The 16,244-nt window shown below is 66.9% G+C and overlaps 2 non-coding genes across 2 annotated transcripts; both read right to left on the reverse strand.

The window, feature by feature from the left end:
• TRNAF-GAA (transfer RNA phenylalanine (anticodon GAA)) lies at positions 1-73 on the reverse strand. Its single transcript has one exon. It is a non-coding gene; the product is annotated as a tRNA-Phe (tRNA).
• Positions 74-2,764: 2,691 nt separating this feature from the next.
• Positions 2,765-2,837, reverse strand: TRNAF-GAA (transfer RNA phenylalanine (anticodon GAA)). Its single transcript has one exon. It is a non-coding gene; the product is annotated as a tRNA-Phe (tRNA).
• Positions 2,838-16,244: the final 13,407 nt, after the last annotated feature.

Below are 16,244 nucleotides of genomic sequence, written 5' to 3' on the forward strand. Positions count from 1 at the left end.
TGCCGAAGCCCGGGCTTGAACCAGGGACCTTTAGATCTTCAGTCTAACGCTCTCCCAGCTGAGCTACTTCGGCCTGTCGTGAGCACCAAGCGTGATGGAAGCCGCGGCAGATGCCTGCAGCAGTCCCCGCTCTGCCCGGGGTATGACTGAAACAGCTACAGCTGCTCCGTCGTCCACACAAATACACGAGTCGCCCCATAAGTGCCTTGCAATAGCTGCAGCCGTGGGGAATGGCCAAGGACGGCCAAGAGAGGCATCTGCAGAGCGCGGCTTCCTCCCGTAGGCGTGCTGGGGAAGAAATCCCGCCCAGAGGAGGTTTATGCCCCGAAAGGAAGAGCTCTGAAAGGACGAGCTCACGCCAGTGCCCGTCTGAGACGCGGCGTGGGTGTCGCGGTACAAGGTGGGGAGGAATCCGGCAGTGCCGGTGTGCTGGGCTTGGTCGGTTCTTGCTGTTGAGAGGGACGTGGAGGGTCTGGAGAGGGCCAGAGAGGAACGCCCTGAAGTTGAACGAAGGGAAGGGCCGAGTCCTGCCGCAGGGCAGGGGTAAGCGCAAGCACCGGGCCAGGCTGGGGGGCACGTGGTGGAGAGGAGCTGTGCAGAGAAGGACCTGGGGGGGGTCCTGGTGGACACCAAGCTGGTGACGGAGCACTGGAGCACTGGAGCAGAGCAGGTTGCCCAGCGAGGTGGTGGCAGCTCCAGCCTTGGCGATGTTCCAAAGGCACCTGGGAAACGCGGTGCTGGGCCACCTGCTGTGGGTGACCGTGCTGGAGCGGGAGGTTGGAGGAGGTTGGTCTCCAGAGGTCCCGTCCCACCTGGACGCTCCGGAGATCCGGGGGAGCGGGTGGAGGCTGTGGGGACACGAAGGGGACACGTGGGGACGAGGTTAGGAAGACAGAGGACACAGGGGCCACATGGGGATTGGGGTCAGGCTGAGAGGGACACATTGTGGACGTGTGGGGAGCGGGGGAAGGATGCGGGGACAGGCAGGGGAGCCATGGGGGACACGGGACGAGGCTGAGGACGGGGGGACATGTGGAGACGCGGGGGGAGACTGGGGACAGGGGAGGGGACTTTGGGCAGACTGGGAGGCATTTGGGGTCCCTTCAGCCCACCGCAAAGGCACCGCTGCCCCCCACCCCCGACAGCCTGAGCCGGGGCGCACTCTGGGTGGGGGGCACACCCGCAGGTGTCCTCCTGCACCTGCGGTCACCCAGTGCCCGCTCTGGGTGCCTCCAGTGTGTGGCCGCCGAGGCCCCGGGCCACGGCCACCCAGCGCGAGGTGAGCCCCAGCACATGGGGGTGGCACACACGTGACTCCCGGGGCTGGACCTGCTGGCACCGCCTGTGACACATGGGAGAGGGGCAGGCCGCAGGGGCGACAGGCATGGGATATGGGCGTGACACGGGTGTGCAGCACCTGACCCGCCCCCAGCACCCCGAGGTGACCCTGCCGCGTGCCCTGGGACCCCCTCGAGAGCCAATAAAGAGCCACCCCTCCCCTGCCCAGACACCTGGGCCCTCGGTGTGTGGGAGAAGGGCGGGGGGTGGCCCAGCTGCCTGAGAGCCTGGTAGATGGAGTTGGGTGGGGGCAGCAGGGACACCCGGGTCCTTTGTATGCGGGGAGGAACATTGGGCGGGGTGGGGGGGAGGTGCGCAGAGGCCTGGGTGCCCTGCACAAGCGCTGAGGAAGGGCTGGTGAAGTGCGTGGGCGTCTGCTTGGAGGTGAAGTGCTTGCTCACAGGGCGAGGGGACTTACCCAGATGGGGGTGCCCAGAGCCCTGGGTGCCTGAGGCGCCTGGCTGCCTCATACACAAGAGGAGGGTGTTCAGCTGCAGAGTGCCACCGGGTCGCCTGGGTGCGTCATAGAAGAAAGGGCCGGGGGAGGGGGGCGTTGTCTGGAGACCAGCAGCTGGATGTCCTTGTCCCCAGGATGCCTTCAGGCAGAGGTTGTGGGGGGAGGGGGGTTTGGCTATGGGGGGAGGTGCGCAGACGCCTGGGTCCTCCATAGACAAGGGCAGGTGGGAGGGCGGGGCGGGCCAGGGTGGTCAGACAGCTGGGTGCCCTGGACACAGGTTGCAGGGGAGGTTGGCTATTTGGGGTGGGGTGGGGGGGTGCCGGAGGCCTTGGTCCTCTGTGCATGGGGGTGAGGGGGTTTGGCTGGGGGTGGCACGTGGATGCCTTCAACCCTCGGATGCCGGGGTTCCCCCAGACTGCTGGGTCCCTGCCAAAGGAGGGCAGTGGGTGAGCTCTTGGGGGTTGTTTGGATGCACGGTTCCTCCATCCCTGGGGCAAATGGGGCTGGCAGGGGGGGCCGCGGATGCCTGGGTCCCTGCAGCTCCTCGTTCCTCCTGCTGTGGATGAGAGGCTTCACGCCTGGAGGCGCCCAAGAGCATGGAAGAGCCACCAGCATGGCCAGCGGTGGGGAGAGCTGGAGGAGGGCTCCAGGGAGGCGGTGAGGGGAGGGAGGCAGGTGGAGAAGGCTTTGTGGCATCCATAAGACAGGCAGGAAGGCGCGGGCGGGCGGGCGGGCGGGCGGGCGGCTCACTGGGTGGAGGAAAGAGGCCTGGTGTCCCTGAGGGAGGTGGCCATGGATTTGGGGAGAGTGTTGGAGAGGGAGGCAAGGTGGAGGAGGGGGAAGTGCACAGGGGTAGGGAGGCAGTGGTGAGATGGGCAGGAGGAGTGAGAAGGGCAAGAGGTGCAGGTGGCGCATGGCCGGGACGCCCGGCTCCGCAAAAGAGGCGGGGAAGAGGGGGGGGCAGCCCAGTGCCGAAGCCCGGGCTTGAACCAGGGACCTTTAGATCTTCAGTCTAACGCTCTCCCAGCTGAGCTACTTCGGCCTGTCGTGAGCACCAAGCGTGATGGAAGCCGCGGCAGATGCCTGCAGCAGTCCCCGCTCTGCCCGGGGTATGACTGAAACAGCTACAGCTGCTCCGTCGTCCACACAAATACACGAGTCGCCCCATAAGTGCCTTGCAATAGCTGCAGCCGTGGGGAATGGCCAAGGACGGCCAAGAGAGGCATCTGCAGAGCGCGGCTTCCTCCCGTAGGCGTGCTGGGGAAGAAATCCCGCCCAGAGGAGGTTTATGCCCCGAAAGGAAGAGCTCTGAAAGGACGAGCTCACGCCAGTGCCCGTCTGAGACGCGGCGTGGGTGTCGCGGTACAAGGTGGGGAGGAATCCGGCAGTGCCGGTGTGCTGGGCTTGGTCGGTTCTTGCTGTTGAGAGGGACGTGGAGGGTCTGGAGAGGGCCAGAGAGGAACGCCCTGAAGTTGAACAAAGGGAAGGGCCGAGTCCTGCCGCAGGGCAGGGGTAAGCGCAGGCACCGGGCCAGGCTGGGGGGCACGTGGTGGAGAGGAGCTGTGCAGAGAAGGACCTGGGGGGGGTCCTGGTGGACACCAAGCTGGTGACGGAGCACTGGAGCACTGGAGCAGAGCAGGTTGCCCAGCGAGGTGGTGGCAGCTCCAGCCTTGGCGATGTTCCAAAGGCACCTGGGAAACGCGGTGCTGGGCCACCTGCTGTGGGTGACCGTGCTGGAGCGGGAGGTTGGAGGAGGTTGGTCTCCAGAGGTCCCGTCCCACCTGGACGCTCCGGAGATCCGGGGGAGCGGGTGGAGGCTGTGGGGACACGAAGGGGACACGTGGGGACGAGGTTAGGAAGACAGAGGACACAGGGGCCACATGGGGATTGGGGTCAGGCTGAGAGGGACACATTGTGGACGTGTGGGGAGCGGGGGAAGGATGCGGGGACAGGCAGGGGAGCCATGGGGGACACGGGACGAGGCTGAGGACGGGGGGACATGTGGAGACGCGGGGGGAGACTGGGGACAGGGGAGGGGACTTTGGGCAGACTGGGAGGCATTTGGGGTCCCTTCAGCCCACCGCAAAGGCACCGCTGCCCCCCACCCCCGACAGCCTGAGCCGGGGCGCACTCTGGGTGGGGGGCACACCCGCAGGTGTCCTCCTGCACCTGCGGTCACCCAGTGCCCGCTCTGGGTGCCTCCAGTGTGTGGCCGCCGAGGCCCCGGGCCACGGCCACCCAGCGCGAGGTGAGCCCCAGCACATGGGGGTGGCACACACGTGACTCCCGGGGCTGGACCTGCTGGCACCGCCTGTGACACATGGGAGAGGGGCAGGCCGCAGGGGCGACAGGCATGGGATATGGGCGTGACACGGGTGTGCAGCACCTGACCCGCCCCCAGCACCCCGAGGTGACCCTGCCGCGTGCCCTGGGACCCCCTCGAGAGCCAATAAAGAGCCACCCCTCCCCTGCCCAGACACCTGGGCCCTCGGTGTGTGGGAGAAGGGCGGGGGGTGGCCCAGCTGCCTGAGAGCCTGGTAGATGGAGTTGGGTGGGGGCAGCAGGGACACCCGGGTCCTTTGTATGCGGGGAGGAACATTGGGCGGGGTGGGGGGGAGGTGCGCAGAGGCCTGGGTGCCCTGCACAAGCGCTGAGGAAGGGCTGGTGAAGTGCGTGGGCGTCTGCTTGGAGGTGAAGTGCTTGCTCACAGGGCGAGGGGACTTACCCAGATGGGGGTGCCCAGAGCCCTGGGTGCCTGAGGCGCCTGGCTGCCTCATACACAAGAGGAGGGTGTTCAGCTGCAGAGTGCCACCGGGTCGCCTGGGTGCGTCATAGAAGAAAGGGCCGGGGGAGGGGGGCGTTGTCTGGAGACCAGCAGCTGGATGTCCTTGTCCCCAGGATGCCTTCAGGCAGAGGTTGTGGGGGGAGGGGGGTTTGGCTATGGGGGGAGGTGCGCAGACGCCTGGGTCCTCCATAGACAAGGGCAGGTGGGAGGGCGGGGCGGGCCAGGGTGGTCAGACAGCTGGGTGCCCTGGACACAGGTTGCAGGGGAGGTTGGCTATTTGGGGTGGGGTGGGGGGGTGCCGGAGGCCTTGGTCCTCTGTGCATGGGGGTGAGGGGGTTTGGCTGGGGGTGGCACGTGGATGCCTTCAACCCTCGGATGCCGGGGTTCCCCCAGACTGCTGGGTCCCTGCCAAAGGAGGGCAGTGGGTGAGCTCTTGGGGGTTGTTTGGATGCACGGTTCCTCCATCCCTGGGGCAAATGGGGCTGGCAGGGGGGGCCGCGGATGCCTGGGTCCCTGCAGCTCCTCGTTCCTCCTGCTGTGGATGAGAGGCTTCACGCCTGGAGGCGCCCAAGAGCATGGAAGAGCCACCAGCATGGCCAGCGGTGGGGAGAGCTGGAGGAGGGCTCCAGGGAGGCGGTGAGGGGAGGGAGGCAGGTGGAGAAGGCTTTGTGGCATCCATAAGACAGGCAGGAAGGCGCGGGCGGGCGGGCGGGCGGGCGGGCGGCTCACTGGGTGGAGGAAAGAGGCCTGGTGTCCCTGAGGGAGGTGGCCATGGATTTGGGGAGAGTGTTGGAGAGGGAGGCAAGGTGGAGGAGGGGGAAGTGCACAGGGGTAGGGAGGCAGTGGTGAGATGGGCAGGAGGAGTGAGAAGGGCAAGAGGTGCAGGTGGCGCATGGCCGGGACGCCCGGCTCCGCAAAAGAGGCGGGGAAGAGGGGGGGGCAGCCCAGTGCCGAAGCCCGGGCTTGAACCAGGGACCTTTAGATCTTCAGTCTAACGCTCTCCCAGCTGAGCTACTTCGGCCTGTCGTGAGCACCAAGCGTGATGGAAGCCGCGGCAGATGCCTGCAGCAGTCCCCGCTCTGCCCGGGGTATGACTGAAACAGCTACAGCTGCTCCGTCGTCCACACAAATACACGAGTCGCCCCATAAGTGCCTTGCAATAGCTGCAGCCATGGGGAATGGCCAAGGACGGCCAAGAGAGGCATCTGCAGAGCGCGGCTTCCTCCCGTAGGCGTGCTGGGGAAGAAATCCCGCCCAGAGGAGGTTTATGCCCCGAAAGGAAGAGCTCTGAAAGGACGAGCTCACGCCAGTGCCCGTCTGAGACGCGGCGTGGGTGTCGCGGTACAAGGTGGGGAGGAATCCGGCAGTGCCGGTGTGCTGGGCTTGGTCGGTTCTTGCTGTTGAGAGGGACGTGGAGGGTCTGGAGAGGGCCAGAGAGGAACGCCCTGAAGTTGAACAAAGGGAAGGGCCGAGTCCTGCCGCAGGGCAGGGGTAAGCGCAGGCACCGGGCCAGGCTGGGGGGCACGTGGTGGAGAGGAGCTGTGCAGAGAAGGACCTGGGGGGGGTCCTGGTGGACACCAAGCTGGTGACGGAGCACTGGAGCACTGGAGCAGAGCAGGTTGCCCAGCGAGGTGGTGGCAGCTCCAGCCTTGGCGATGTTCCAAAGGCACCTGGGAAACGCGGTGCTGGGCCACCTGCTGTGGGTGACCGTGCTGGAGCGGGAGGTTGGAGGAGGTTGGTCTCCAGAGGTCCCGTCCCACCTGGACGCTCCGGAGATCCGGGGGAGCGGGTGGAGGCTGTGGGGACACGAAGGGGACACGTGGGGACGAGGTTAGGAAGACAGAGGACACAGGGGCCACATGGGGATTGGGGTCAGGCTGAGAGGGACACATTGTGGACGTGTGGGGAGCGGGGGAAGGATGCGGGGACAGGCAGGGGAGCCATGGGGGACACGGGACGAGGCTGAGGACGGGGGGACATGTGGAGACGCGGGGGGAGACTGGGGACAGGGGAGGGGACTTTGGGCAGACTGGGAGGCATTTGGGGTCCCTTCAGCCCACCGCAAAGGCACCGCTGCCCCCCACCCCCGACAGCCTGAGCCGGGGCGCACTCTGGGTGGGGGGCACACCCGCAGGTGTCCTCCTGCACCTGCGGTCACCCAGTGCCCGCTCTGGGTGCCTCCAGTGTGTGGCCGCCGAGGCCCCGGGCCACGGCCACCCAGCGCGAGGTGAGCCCCAGCACATGGGGGTGGCACACACGTGACTCCCGGGGCTGGACCTGCTGGCACCGCCTGTGACACATGGGAGAGGGGCAGGCCGCAGGGGCGACAGGCATGGGATATGGGCGTGACACGGGTGTGCAGCACCTGACCCGCCCCCAGCACCCCGAGGTGACCCTGCCGCGTGCCCTGGGACCCCCTCGAGAGCCAATAAAGAGCCACCCCTCCCCTGCCCAGACACCTGGGCCCTCGGTGTGTGGGAGAAGGGCGGGGGGTGGCCCAGCTGCCTGAGAGCCTGGTAGATGGAGTTGGGTGGGGGCAGCAGGGACACCCGGGTCCTTTGTATGCGGGGAGGAACATTGGGCGGGGTGGGGGGGAGGTGCGCAGAGGCCTGGGTGCCCTGCACAAGCGCTGAGGAAGGGCTGGTGAAGTGCGTGGGCGTCTGCTTGGAGGTGAAGTGCTTGCTCACAGGGCGAGGGGACTTACCCAGATGGGGGTGCCCAGAGCCCTGGGTGCCTGAGGCGCCTGGCTGCCTCATACACAAGAGGAGGGTGTTCAGCTGCAGAGTGCCACCGGGTCGCCTGGGTGCGTCATAGAAGAAAGGGCCGGGGGAGGGGGGCGTTGTCTGGAGACCAGCAGCTGGATGTCCTTGTCCCCAGGATGCCTTCAGGCAGAGGTTGTGGGGGGAGGGGGGTTTGGCTATGGGGGGAGGTGCGCAGACGCCTGGGTCCTCCATAGACAAGGGCAGGTGGGAGGGCGGGGCGGGCCAGGGTGGTCAGACAGCTGGGTGCCCTGGACACAGGTTGCAGGGGAGGTTGGCTATTTGGGGTGGGGTGGGGGGGTGCCGGAGGCCTTGGTCCTCTGTGCATGGGGGTGAGGGGGTTTGGCTGGGGGTGGCACGTGGATGCCTTCAACCCTCGGATGCCGGGGTTCCCCCAGACTGCTGGGTCCCTGCCAAAGGAGGGCAGTGGGTGAGCTCTTGGGGGTTGTTTGGATGCACGGTTCCTCCATCCCTGGGGCAAATGGGGCTGGCAGGGGGGGCCGCGGATGCCTGGGTCCCTGCAGCTCCTCGTTCCTCCTGCTGTGGATGAGAGGCTTCACGCCTGGAGGCGCCCAAGAGCATGGAAGAGCCACCAGCATGGCCAGCGGTGGGGAGAGCTGGAGGAGGGCTCCAGGGAGGCGGTGAGGGGAGGGAGGCAGGTGGAGAAGGCTTTGTGGCATCCATAAGACAGGCAGGAAGGCGCGGGCGGGCGGGCGGGCGGGCGGGCGGCTCACTGGGTGGAGGAAAGAGGCCTGGTGTCCCTGAGGGAGGTGGCCATGGATTTGGGGAGAGTGTTGGAGAGGGAGGCAAGGTGGAGGAGGGGGAAGTGCACAGGGGTAGGGAGGCAGTGGTGAGATGGGCAGGAGGAGTGAGAAGGGCAAGAGGTGCAGGTGGCGCATGGCCGGGACGCCCGGCTCCGCAAAAGAGGCGGGGAAGAGGGGGGGGCAGCCCAGTGCCGAAGCCCGGGCTTGAACCAGGGACCTTTAGATCTTCAGTCTAACGCTCTCCCAGCTGAGCTACTTCGGCCTGTCGTGAGCACCAAGCGTGATGGAAGCCGCGGCAGATGCCTGCAGCAGTCCCCGCTCTGCCCGGGGTATGACTGAAACAGCTACAGCTGCTCCGTCGTCCACACAAATACACGAGTCGCCCCATAAGTGCCTTGCAATAGCTGCAGCCGTGGGGAATGGCCAAGGACGGCCAAGAGAGGCATCTGCAGAGCGCGGCTTCCTCCCGTAGGCGTGCTGGGGAAGAAATCCCGCCCAGAGGAGGTTTATGCCCCGAAAGGAAGAGCTCTGAAAGGACGAGCTCACGCCAGTGCCCGTCTGAGACGCGGCGTGGGTGTCGCGGTACAAGGTGGGGAGGAATCCGGCAGTGCCGGTGTGCTGGGCTTGGTCGGTTCTTGCTGTTGAGAGGGACGTGGAGGGTCTGGAGAGGGCCAGAGAGGAACGCCCTGAAGTTGAACGAAGGGAAGGGCCGAGTCCTGCCGCAGGGCAGGGGTAAGCGCAGGCACCGGGCCAGGCTGGGGGGCACGTGGTGGAGAGGAGCTGTGCAGAGAAGGACCTGGGGGGGGTCCTGGTGGACACCAAGCTGGTGACGGAGCACTGGAGCACTGGAGCAGAGCAGGTTGCCCAGCGAGGTGGTGGCAGCTCCAGCCTTGGCGATGTTCCAAAGGCACCTGGGAAACGCGGTGCTGGGCCACCTGCTGTGGGTGACCGTGCTGGAGCGGGAGGTTGGAGGAGGTTGGTCTCCAGAGGTCCCGTCCCACCTGGACGCTCCGGAGATCCGGGGGAGCGGGTGGAGGCTGTGGGGACACGAAGGGGACACGTGGGGACGAGGTTAGGAAGACAGAGGACACAGGGGCCACATGGGGATTGGGGTCAGGCTGAGAGGGACACATTGTGGACGTGTGGGGAGCGGGGGAAGGATGCGGGGACAGGCAGGGGAGCCATGGGGGACACGGGACGAGGCTGAGGACGGGGGGACATGTGGAGACGCGGGGGGAGACTGGGGACAGGGGAGGGGACTTTGGGCAGACTGGGAGGCATTTGGGGTCCCTTCAGCCCACCGCAAAGGCACCGCTGCCCCCCACCCCCGACAGCCTGAGCCGGGGCGCACTCTGGGTGGGGGGCACACCCGCAGGTGTCCTCCTGCACCTGCGGTCACCCAGTGCCCGCTCTGGGTGCCTCCAGTGTGTGGCCGCCGAGGCCCCGGGCCACGGCCACCCAGCGCGAGGTGAGCCCCAGCACATGGGGGTGGCACACACGTGACTCCCGGGACTGGACCTGCTGGCACCGCCTGTGACACATGGGAGAGGGGCAGGCCGCAGGGGCGACAGGCATGGGATATGGGCGTGACACGGGTGTGCAGCACCTGACCCGCCCCCAGCACCCCGAGGTGACCCTGCCGCGTGCCCTGGGACCCCCTCGAGAGCCAATAAAGAGCCACCCCTCCCCTGCCCAGACACCTGGGCCCTCGGTGTGTGGGGGAAGGGCGGGGGGTGGCCCAGCTGCCTGAGAGCCTGGTAGATGGAGTTGGGTGGGGGCAGCAGGGACACCCGGGTCCTTTGTATGCGGGGAGGAACATTGGGCGGGGTGGGGGGGAGGTGCGCAGAGGCCTGGGTGCCCTGCACAAGCGCTGAGGAAGGGCTGGTGAAGTGCGTGGGCGTCTGCTTGGAGGTGAAGTGCTTGCTCACAGGGCGAGGGGACTTACCCAGATGGGGGTGCCCAGAGCCCTGGGTGCCTGAGGCGCCTGGCTGCCTCATACACAAGAGGAGGGTGTTCAGCTGCAGAGTGCCACCGGGTCGCCTGGGTGCGTCATAGAAGAAAGGGCCGGGGGAGGGGGGCGTTGTCTGGAGACCAGCAGCTGGATGTCCTTGTCCCCAGGATGCCTTCAGGCAGAGGTTGTGGGGGGAGGGGGGTTTGGCTATGGGGGGAGGTGCGCAGACGCCTGGGTCCTCCATAGACAAGGGCAGGTGGGAGGGCGGGGCGGGCCAGGGTGGTCAGACAGCTGGGTGCCCTGGACACAGGTTGCAGGGGAGGTTGGCTATTTGGGGTGGGGTGGGGGGGTGCCGGAGGCCTTGGTCCTCTGTGCATGGGGGTGAGGGGGTTTGGCTGGGGGTGGCACGTGGATACCTTCAACCCTCGGATGCCGGGGTTCCCCCAGACTGCTGGGTCCCTGCCAAAGGAGGGCAGTGGGTGAGCTCTTGGGGGTTGTTTGGATGCACGGTTCCTCCATCCCTGGGGCAAATGGGGCTGGCAGGGGGGGCCGCGGATGCCTGGGTCCCTGCAGCTCCTCGTTCCTCCTGCTGTGGATGAGAGGCTTCACGCCTGGAGGCACCCAAGAGCATGGAAGAGCCACCAGCATGGCCAGCGGTGGGGAGAGCTGGAGGAGGGCTCCAGGGAGGCGGTGAGGGGAGGGAGGCAGGTGGAGAAGGCTTTGTGGCATCCATAAGACAGGCAGGAAGGCGCGGGCGGGTGGGCGGGCGGCTCACTGGGTGGAGGAAAGAGGCCTGGTGTCCCTGAGGGAGGTGGCCATGGATTTGGGGAGAGTGTTGGAGAGGGAGGCAAGGTGGAGGAGGGGGAAGTGCACAGGGGTAGGGAGGCAGTGGTGAGATGGGCAGGAGGAGTGAGAAGGGCAAGAGGTGCAGGTGGCGCATGGCCGGGACGCCCGGCTCCGCAAAAGAGGCGGGGAAGAGGGGGGGGCAGCCCAGTGCCGAAGCCCGGGCTTGAACCAGGGACCTTTAGATCTTCAGTCTAACGCTCTCCCAGCTGAGCTACTTCGGCCTGTCGTGAGCACCAAGCGTGATGGAAGCCGCGGCAGATGCCTGCAGCAGTCCCCGCTCTGCCCGGGGTATGACTGAAACAGCTACAGCTGCTCCGTCGTCCACACAAATACACGAGTCGCCCCATAAGTGCCTTGCAATAGCTGCAGCCGTGGGGAATGGCCAAGGACGGCCAAGAGAGGCATCTGCAGAGCGCGGCTTCCTCCCGTAGGCGTGCTGGGGAAGAAATCCCGCCCAGAGGAGGTTTATGCCCCGAAAGGAAGAGCTCTGAAAGGACGAGCTCACGCCAGTGCCCGTCTGAGACGCGGCGTGGGTGTCGCGGTACAAGGTGGGGAGGAATCCGGCAGTGCCGGTGTGCTGGGCTTGGTCGGTTCTTGCTGTTGAGAGGGACGTGGAGGGTCTGGAGAGGGCCAGAGAGGAACGCCCTGAAGTTGAACGAAGGGAAGGGCCGAGTCCTGCCGCAGGGCAGGGGTAAGCGCAGGCACCGGGCCAGGCTGGGGGGCACGTGGTGGAGAGGAGCTGTGCAGAGAAGGACCTGGGGGGGGTCCTGGTGGACACCAAGCTGGTGACGGAGCACTGGAGCACTGGAGCGGAGCAGGTTGCCCAGCGAGGTGGTGGCAGCTCCAGCCTTGGCGATGTTCCAAAGGCACCTGGGAAACGTGGTGCTGGGCCACCTGCTGTGGGTGACCGTGCTGGAGCGGGAGGTTGGAGGAGGTTGGTCTCCAGAGGTCCCGTCCCACCTGGACGCTCCGGAGATCCGGGGGAGCGGGTGGAGGCTGTGGGGACACGAAGGGGACACGTGGGGACGAGGTTAGGAAGACAGAGGACACAGGGGCCACATGGGGATTGGGGTCAGGCTGAGAGGGACACATTGTGGACGTGTGGGGAGCGGGGGAAGGATGCGGGGACAGGCAGGGGAGCCATGGGGGACACGGGACGAGGCTGAGGACGGGGGGACATGTGGAGACGCGGGGGGAGACTGGGGACAGGGGAGGGGACTTTGGGCAGACTGGGAGGCATTTGGGGTCCCTTCAGCCCACCGCAAAGGCACCGCTGCCCCCCACCCCCGACAGCCTGAGCCGGGGCGCACTCTGGGTGGGGGGCACACCCGCAGGTGTCCTCCTGCACCTGCGGTCACCCAGTGCCCGCTCTGGGTGCCTCCAGTGTGTGGCCGCCGAGGCCCCGGGCCACGGCCACCCAGCGCGAGGTGAGCCCCAGCACATGGGGGTGGCACACACGTGACTCCCGGGGCTGGACCTGCTGGCACCGCCTGTGACACATGGGAGAGGGGCAGGCCGCAGGGGCGACAGGCATGGGATATGGGCGTGACACGGGTGTGCAGCACCTGACCCGCCCCCAGCACCCCGAGGTGACCCTGCCGCGTGCCCTGGGACCCCCTCGAGAGCCAATAAAGAGCCACCCCTCCCCTGCCCAGACACCTGGGCCCTCGGTGTGTGGGGGAAGGGCGGGGGGTGGCCCAGCTGCCTGAGAGCCTGGTAGATGGAGTTGGGTGGGGGCAGCAGGGACACCCGGGTCCTTTGTATGCGGGGAGGAACATTGGGCGGGGTGGGGGGGAGGTGCGCAGAGGCCTGGGTGCCCTGCACAAGCGCTGAGGAAGGGCTGGTGAAGTGCGTGGGCGTCTGCTTGGAGGTGAAGTGCTTGCTCACAGGGCGAGGGGACTTACCCAGATGGGGGTGCCCAGAGCCCTGGGTGCCTGAGGCGCCTGGCTGCCTCATACACAAGAGGAGGGTGTTCAGCTGCAGAGTGCCACCGGGTCGCCTGGGTGCGTCATAGAAGAAAGGGCCGGGGGAGGGGGGCGTTGTCTGGAGACCAGCAGCTGGATGTCCTTGTCCCCAGGATGCCTTCAGGCAGAGGTTGTGGGGGGAGGGGGGTTTGGCTATGGGGGGAGGTGCGCAGACGCCTGGGTCCTCCATAGACAAGGGCAGGTGGGAGGGCGGGGCGGGCCAGGGTGGTCAGACAGCTGGGTGCCCTGGACACAGGTTGCAGGGGAGGTTGGCTATTTGGGGTGGGGTGGGGGGGTGCCGGAGGCCTTGGTCCTCTGTGCATGGGGGTGAGGGGGTTTGGCTGGGGGTGGCACGTGGATGCCTTCAACCCTCGGATGCCGGGGTTCCCCCAGACTGCTGGGTCCCTGCCAAAGGAGGGCAGTGGGTGAGCTCTTGGGGGTTGTTTGGATGCACGGTTCCTCCATCCCTGGGGCAAATGGGGCTGGCAGGGGGGGCCGCGGATGCCTGGGTCCCTGCAGCTCCTCGTTCCTCCTGCTGTGGATGAGAGGCTTCACGCCTGGAGGCGCCCAAGAGCATGGAAGAGCCACCAGCATGGCCAGCGGTGGGGAGAGCTGGAGGAGGGCTCCAGGGAGGCGGTGAGGGGAGGGAGGCAGGTGGAGAAGGCTTTGTGGCATCCATAAGACAGGCAGGAAGGCGCGGGCGGGCGGGCGGGCGGGCGGCTCACTGGGTGGAGGAAAGAGGCCTGGTGTCCCTGAGGGAGGTGGCCATGGATTTGGGGAGAGTGTTGGAGAGGAAGGCAAGGTGGAGGAGGGGGAAGTGCACAGGGGTAGGGAGGCAGTGGTGAGATGGGCAGGAGGAGTGAGAAGGGCAAGAGGTGCAGGTGGCGCATGGCCGGGACGCCCGGCTCCGCAAAAGAGGCGGGGAAGAGGGGGGGGCAGCCCAGTGCCGAAGCCCGGGCTTGAACCAGGGACCTTTAGATCTTCAGTCTAACGCTCTCCCAGCTGAGCTACTTCGGCCTGTCGTGAGCACCAAGCGTGATGGAAGCCGCGGCAGATGCCTGCAGCAGTCCCCGCTCTGCCCGGGGTATGACTGAAACAGCTACAGCTGCTCCGTCGTCCACACAAATACACGAGTCGCCCCATAAGTGCCTTGCAATAGCTGCAGCCGTGGGGAATGGCCAAGGACGGCCAAGAGAGGCATCTGCAGAGCGCGGCTTCCTCCCGTAGGCGTGCTGGGGAAGAAATCCCGCCCAGAGGAGGTTTATGCCCCGAAAGGAAGAGCTCTGAAAGGACGAGCTCACGCCAGTGCCCGTCTGAGACGCGGCGTGGGTGTCGCGGTACAAGGTGGGGAGGAATCCGGCAGTGCCGGTGTGCTGGGCTTGGTCGGTTCTTGCTGTTGAGAGGGACGTGGAGGGTCTGGAGAGGGCCAGAGAGGAACGCCCTGAAGTTGAACGAAGGGAAGGGCCGAGTCCTGCCGCAGGGCAGGGGTAAGCGCAGGCACCGGGCCAGGCTGGGGGGCACGTGGTGGAGAGGAGCTGTGCAGAGAAGGACCTGGGGGGGGTCCTGGTGGACACCAAGCTGGTGACGGAGCACTGGAGCACTGGAGTGGAGCAGGTTGCCCAGCGAGGTGGTGGCAGCTCCAGCCTTGGCGATGTTCCAAAGGCACCTGGGAAACGCGGTGCTGGGCCACCTGCTGTGGGTGACCGTGCTGGAGCGGGAGGTTGGAGGAGGTTGGTCTCCAGAGGTCCCGTCCCACCTGGACGCTCCGGAGATCCGGGGGAGCGGGTGGAGGCTGTGGGGACACGAAGGGGACACGTGGGGACGAGGTTAGGAAGACAGAGGACACAGGGGCCACATGGGGATTGGGGTCAGGCTGAGAGGGACACATTGTGGACGTGTGGGGAGCGGGGGAAGGATGCGGGGACAGGCAGGGGAGCCATGGGGGACACGGGACGAGGCTGAGGACGGGGGGACATGTGGAGACGCGGGGGGAGACTGGGGACAGGGGAGGGGACTTTGGGCAGACTGGGAGGCATTTGGGGTCCCTTCAGCCCACCGCAAAGGCACCGCTGCCCCCCACCCCCGACAGCCTGAGCCGGGGCGCACTCTGGGTGGGGGGCACACCCGCAGGTGTCCTCCTGCACCTGCGGTCACCCAGTGCCCGCTCTGGGTGCCTCCAGTGTGTGGCCGCCGAGGCCCCGGGCCACGGCCACCCAGCGCGAGGTGAGCCCCAGCACATGGGGGTGGCACACACGTGACTCCCGGGACTGGACCTGCTGGCACCGCCTGTGACACATGGGAGAGGGGCAGGCCGCAGGGGCGACAGGCATGGGATATGGGCGTGACACGGGTGTGCAGCACCTGACCCGCCCCCAGCACCCCGAGGTGACCCTGCCGCGTGCCCTGGGACCCCCTCGAGAGCCAATAAAGAGCCACCCCTCCCCTGCCCAGACACCTGGGCCCTCGGTGTGTGGGGGAAGGGCGGGGGGTGGCCCAGCTGCCTGAGAGCCTGGTAGATGGAGTTGGGTGGGGGCAGCAGGGACACCCGGGTCCTTTGTATGCGGGGAGGAACATTGGGCGGGGTGGGGGGGAGGTGCGCAGAGGCCTGGGTGCCCTGCACAAGCGCTGAGGAAGGGCTGGTGAAGTGCGTGGGCGTCTGCTTGGAGGTGAAGTGCTTGCTCACAGGGCGAGGGGACTTACCCAGATGGGGGTGCCCAGAGCCCTGGGTGCCTGAGGCGCCTGGCTGCCTCATACACAAGAGGAGGGTGTTCAGCTGCAGAGTGCCACCGGGTCGCCTGGGTGCGTCATAGAAGAAAGGGCCGGGGGAGGGGGGCGTTGTCTGGAGACCAGCAGCTGGATGTCCTTGTCCCCAGGATGCCTTCAGGCAGAGGTTGTGGGGGGAGGGGGGTTTGGCTATGGGGGGAGGTGCGCAGACGCCTGGGTCCTCCATAGACAAGGGCAGGTGGGAGGGCGGGGCGGGCCAGGGTGGTCAGACAGCTGGGTGCCCTGGACACAGGTTGCAGGGGAGGTTGGCTATTTGGGGTGGGGTGGGGGGGTGCCGGAGGCCTTGGTCCTCTGTGCATGGGGGTGAGGGGGTTTGGCTGGGGGTGGCACGTGGATGCCTTCAACCCTCGGATGCCGGGGTTCCCCCAGACTGCTGGGTCCCTGCCAAAGGAGGGCAGTGGGTGAGCTCTTGGGGGTTGTTTGGATGCACGGTTCCTCCATCCCTGGGGCAAATGGGGCTGGCAGGGGGGGCCGCGGATGCCTGGGTCCCTGCAGCTCCTCGTTCCTCCTGCTGTGGATGAGAGGCTTCACGCCTGGAGGCGCCCAAGAGCATGGAAGAGCCACCAGCATGGCCAGCGGTGGGGAGAGCTGGAGGA

This window comes from Struthio camelus, chromosome 22 (assembly GCF_040807025.1).
Source record: "Struthio camelus isolate bStrCam1 chromosome 22, bStrCam1.hap1, whole genome shotgun sequence".
Taxonomy (NCBI): domain Eukaryota; kingdom Metazoa; phylum Chordata; class Aves; order Struthioniformes; family Struthionidae; genus Struthio; species Struthio camelus.